Source organism: Echinops telfairi, unplaced genomic scaffold (genome assembly GCF_000313985.2).
Source record: "Echinops telfairi isolate 266 unplaced genomic scaffold, ASM31398v2 ScPeMD7_1;HRSCAF=3_1, whole genome shotgun sequence".
Classification (NCBI taxonomy): domain Eukaryota; kingdom Metazoa; phylum Chordata; class Mammalia; order Afrosoricida; family Tenrecidae; genus Echinops; species Echinops telfairi.
In genome coordinates, this window is record NW_022103897.1 from 4,612,935 (window position 1) to 4,619,166 (window position 6,232).

General features: G+C 35.4%; 1 pseudogene; it reads left to right on the forward strand.

Moving 5' to 3' along the window:
• The first annotated feature begins 1,475 nt into the window (after positions 1 to 1,475).
• Positions 1,476 to 2,071, forward strand: LOC101643660 (annotated as a pseudogene).
• The last annotated feature ends 4,161 nt before the right edge of the window (positions 2,072 to 6,232 follow it).

Sequence of the window (6,232 nt, forward strand, 5' to 3'; positions counted from 1 at the left end):
AGACTTCAGTTTTGATTATATTTCAACATTAAGAAAATGGAACTCTTTACAATTATATCAATAAGCAACACTGTGATTGGAAAATAAATGGACATAGTCAATAATTAATTCTTCGTGTATTAATAACCATGCTCTTGGAAGCTGCAATCAAGAATATTAAGGTGATTATATACTTCTGTCCTACATTAACTCAACTTTTTCTTCTCCTAACTAATGACATAGTTGTGCTACAAGTGTTTGCAGAAGCAAATTTGCCCCTAAACAAGAAACTGTTCATTTTATTTAAAAACATGTTTGCCAGAATTCGCAAGACAACTGGGATAAATGATACTTTCACCCCACCATAAAATTGGGAGTGTTAGTGACTTCAATTGTACAAAGGAGCTTTCAATAAGTTTGTGGAAAATGCATAACAAGAAAAATTATCCATGGATTTCAAAAATTTTTGAAACGAAATAAATTCACAGTAACTTCTTATAACATGTTCACACAGGATGTACTTAGAGGCCCTGAGAAGGAAAAGACATGTATTTGAAAAGGATTTCTATAAGAGCAGTATGAATTATGCTAAAATTAAAGCAAGAATACGCATCAAATGAAGCTTATATAGAAGGATAGTAAACATAAGTGTTTATAAAAAGTTTATTGGGTCAATGCCCAAATAAAGTGGTAGTTTACAGATGGATAACTTGTTTTAAGAAGGGACAAAACAATGTTAAAAATTAAGCACACAGCGACAACAAATCATATACAACTATTTGTGAGAAAACAATCTTGTCCATGCCTGAATTGAAAAGGAGTGATAATTAACACAGAAATAACCATCATCACCATACATATCTCAATTGGTTCTGTGTAACAGTTCTCAGTTTGTCATACTATGGTGGTTTGTGTGTTGGTAAGATGCTAGAAGCTATGTTACTGGTGTTTCAAATTCCAGCAGGGTCACTTAAGGTGAATAAGTTTCACACTAAGAAGGTATAGGCTATCCACCTTTGAAAAATTAGCTACTGAAAATCTTATGAATAGCAATGGGATATTGTCAGATACTGTAAAAACCCCATGAATAGCAATGGAACACTACCAGATATCTGATGTGCTGGAAGAAGAGACTGTTAGATTGGAAGACTCTCAAAATATGCTTGAGAAAAGGCTGCCATCTCAGAGTAAAGTTGACCATAATCATGTGGATGTAGTAAAAGTTTTGGTACCTTCATGGTACACAACTGAAGATGAGAAGAATATCTGTAAACATCTACTAATAGTCAGAACTTAGAATGTACTAAGTTTGAATCTAGAAAAATTGGAAGTTGGTAAAAATAAATTTGACAAGAAGAAAATTGATATTCTCATCATTAGTGAGCTGAACTGGACTGGCACTGGCTGTTTTGACTCAGAAAATTATACGGTTTGCCAGGTTAGCAATTACAGCTTCAAGAATAATGGTGTTGGGTTTATTGTGAAAAAATAAATAAAATGAAAATGAAAATGTTGCTAAAACAACAGCTAACAAGGATCGTTTGTTTACAGCGTATAACCAGCATTTTGAAACTAAGCCTTTCAAAGGTACTGAAAGCATAAAGAAAGTGAGCAAGTGAAACATGTGTAGGTTACTGACAATAAAATCAAAGAATACAAGTCCGAAGAGACGCTGGAAGAGGGTCCACCAAAATACACAAAATCTGTTCTTGAAAAAGGTGATAAAACCAACGCTCCCCCAAAGGGTGGTGTTGTTCAATGTTAGTATATGGGAACACGACAGGATGGGACAATTTCTGATACTAATCTTCAAACAAATGCCAAGAAGAACAATGCCAAGTCTCTATATTTTAAGCTTGGAGTTGGAAAAGTTGTCAGAGGATGGCATAAAGTATGCTTGACTCTGAGTAAGGGAGAAAAGGCTTGAGTAAAGAATGCCCCACAATGGGTTTTTGGAAAGAAAGGACAGACTGATGCCAAAATTCCACCGAATGCAAAGCTTGTTTTGGAAGTAATATTAGGGAGTATTGCTTTAAATTCAAGTCTAAAGACAACAGCAACAATGATGCTATTTGCCCTTGAAGAAATTTAACGTAAATAATTAGAGCTGATTACTATTATGCTTAAGGGAGAAGTCAACTGTTAAGAAGTTAAAATCTCTTTACTTGATCCCTGAATTTTGAAGAATGTAATCCCATATCCTAGAAATCTAAAATGTTTTACTATTACCTCTGTTGAAAACTAAAAGGTTCAATATAAATTTATCCACTAAAAAAATAAGAAAAGAAAACCAAAAGGGAAGGACATGTTCACCATTCACAGCTGAAAAAAAACCAAAAATCCCTCAAGCCTCAAGATGCAGTATTAAAAGAATCTATGGGCAAAATGCTGAACGACACAGGAAGCATCAAAATAAAATGGAAGGAATACACAGACAAACTAGTAGACATTTAACCATTTCAGCATATGATCAAAGACTGATGGTACTGCAGGAAGAAGCCCAAATTGCACTGAATTCCTTAGCAAAAGCAAGCCTCTCTAAGAATGATAGAATACTGATCAAAATCTTTCAATGTGCTAATGAAGCACTAGAAGCACTCACTAGTCTATGTCAAGAAATTTGGAAGACAAGTACCTGGCCAAGAAACTGGAAAAGATCTATATTTGTACCCATTCCAAAGAAAGGTGACCTCACAGAATGTAGAATTTATCAAACATCATTAATATCACATGCAAGTAAATTTTGACTAAAGAGCATTCAATAACTCTTGTAGCAGTACATTGACAAAAATTAAGCTGGATTCCAAAGAGAAAGTAGAAAAGGATTATCATTGCTGATGACATATGGATCTTGGCTCAAAGCAAGGAACACCAGAAAAAAACATTTCCTTAAGCAAATATTAATTATGCAAAGATAATAGACATGTCGATCATAAAAATTATGGACAATATTTAGAAGAATGGGAATTCCAGAATGCTTCATTGTGCTCATGTGGAACCTGTGCATGATCGAGGCATTTATGCAAACATGGTTTAAAATTAGGAAGGTCTGTGTCAGGATTCTCTCCTCTCACCATACGTATACACTCTTCACACAGAGCAGATAAGAAGAATGTGACATCAGGATTGGAGAAAAGTTTAACAGTCTTCACTATGTAGATGGCATCAGTTGCTTGCTGAAAACAAGGAAGACGTGAAGCACTTGATAATGGCGATAAAAAATTGCAGCCTTCAGTATGGATTACAACTCAAAGTAAAAATAAAATTGAAATCCTCACAATTGGACCAACTGATAACGTCATGATCAACGGAAAGAAAACTGAAGTTGTCAACGCTTATGGAACAGCAGTCAAGAAAGCAAGCAACATTTTGCATTGAAAAGCAAGGACGTTACCTTGGGTCATGTGTACCTGACCCGAGCCATTGAATAAAGAAGATCAAAGAAGAACTGAAGATTTGACTTATGGTCCTGGAGATAGAGATTGAAAATACCATGTCAAAAGAATAAACAAATCTATCTTGGAAGAAATATAGCCAGAAAGCACCTTATAAACGAGAATGGCCAAAATTCTTCTTGCATATTTGGCCATGCTTTTAGAAGTGACTAGCCTTTTGAAAAGGACATCATATGTGGTAAAGTAGAAGATGACTGAAAAAGGAAGAACCTTGACAAGGTGGACTGACAGAGTGGCTGCAATAATGTTCTTTAACATGAAAAAACAGTTGTGGAGATGGTACAAGACCAGGTGATTTTTTGTTGTCATACATAGGGTTACCATGAGGTGAAACTGATTCAAGACATCTAACAACAACAATGGAAAATGGAAAGTGGAGCAAACTTCCTACCAGATGGCTACCAAAATGTTTGTGCCCAGAGAACAGAACTTTCAATGGGAATTTTAAACAAGCATGTCTGAAGCATTTTTGAAAAACAATTGTGTGGAGGAAAAAATATGGCTAAACTAGTATGATTAGAAAGACACTATACAATCAAACAATGGCTACCAAGATGGAAAAGAGGTATATATTTATATACACACACACCAGCATTACAAAAAATACTATCCAGTTCCTTATGGACAGAAAACCAACAACTCTAGCACAGGAACATACGATCACCACAGAGCGTAACAATACTCAGAAACCAAAACACAGAAAGCAGCACCCAAAACATCACAGATTGAATGGAAGATTGAAGACAAAAATAAACTCCTCACACACACACACAAACAGGGAAGAAGGGAAAATATCAAACACAAATAGTAAGAGATGACAGTGTCAGACCTGCAATTGAATTTATTTACACTGAATATTACTGGGCTAAATGTATTTATAAAAAGACAAAGAGTAGCAGACTAGATAGATAGCAAGATCCAGTGATCTGTTGCCTTCAAGGGCCACATATCAAATTCACAGACAAAACAGATTTAGAGTCAAAGGTTGGAGAAAATTCTACCAAGCTAATGGCAGCCAAAAAAAAAAAGAAGGAGTGGCAATATTAATCTCTGACAAAATAAATCACAAAGTACACAAGATAACGAGACTGGGCATTACATAATGCTCACAGGGTCAATAGACCAAAACCCATAATAAACTTCTATGCACTCAACAAAAGACCCTCCAAATTTGCCAGTCAAATTCTCAAAAAGATGAAAGGAGAAATCACTAGATCAACAATTATGGTAGGTGATTTTAATACACCACTCTCAAGGAAAGATAAATCAACAGGTAAGAAACTGAACAAAGGAAAAGAAGAGCTGAACAAGACCATCAATCATCTTGACCTTATAGGTATTTATAGAGCTCTCCATTCATCAGCAAAAAAAAAAATACATATTCTTCTCCAATGTACATGGCTCAATTTCTAGAATAGACCACATGCTGGGATATAAAGCAATCTGGAGAAAATTCAAACACATATAGATCATCCAATCCATCTTCTCTGAACACTGTGCCATTAAGCTGGAAATAGAAAGAATAGACAAACAAAGGCAATAACTTGGAGTCTCAACAATTCACTTCTCAAAAAGGAATGGGTAATAATCCAAATAAGTGAAGAAATTCGGAAATTCCTAGAAACAAACAGAGATGACAACCCAACGTATCTAAACCTATGGGACGCAGCAAATGCTGTTATCAGAGGTCACTTTTTTGCAATAAAAAAGAAGGGAGAATCACACATGAAAAAAGAAGGGAGAATCACCGCCTTAACACAGCACCTCCAACAATTAGAACAGGAGCAGCAGGAAAAGAAATCATAAAAATAAGAGCAGAAATAAATGTACTGGAAAACAGAAAAACAACGGAGAAAATTAACAAAATGAGAAGCTGGTTCTTTGAAAGGATCAACAAAATTGAAAAACTGCTAGCAAACTTAATGAAGGAACAAAAGGATAATATCAAGACTTACGGATGAAACAGGGGCAATCACAGCAGACCCTAATGATATAAAATGAAATGAAAAGATAAATAATCATACTATGAATTTGTATGCTAACAAATTTAGTAACTTGGATCAATGGACAATACCTAGAAAAACCCTCTCTCCCTAAATTATCACATATGGACATTAAGAACTTGAACAGACCTAGCAAAAGAAGAAATAGTTACGGTCATCAAGAAACTCCCAAGTAAAAAAAGCCCCGGTCCAGATGGCATCTCGGGAAAATTCTACCACACATTTAGAGAAGTGCTGACACCAATCCTACACAAACTCTTCCAGAACTTAGAAAGGGATAGCAAACTCAGTCTATGAAGTCACCATAACCCTGATACCAAAACCATGTAAAGACCCCAAAAGGATAGAGAATTATACACCTATATCTCTCATGAACATCAAGCAAAAATGGTCAACCAAACCTTGGCCAGTAGGATCCAACAACGTGTGTGTGTGTGTGTGTGTGTGTGTGTGTGTGTGTGTGTGTGTGATGACCAAATGGGATTCATACCAGGGATGTAGGGATGGTTCAACATTCTGAAAATAATTAATGTAATCCACCATATTAGCAAGAAAAAGGACAAGAACCACATGATCATATCAATTGATGCAGGAAAAGCATTTGATAATAGCCAATACCCGTTCCTAATAAAAACTCTCAAGAAGATAGGGTTAGAAGGGAAAATACTCAATACAATAAAAGCCATATATGAAAAACCAATAGCCAATAATATGCTCAATGGAGGAAAGCTGAAAGCATGTCCACTGAATAAGGGAATGCAATAAGGTTGTCCCTTAACCCCACTTTTTTTTTTT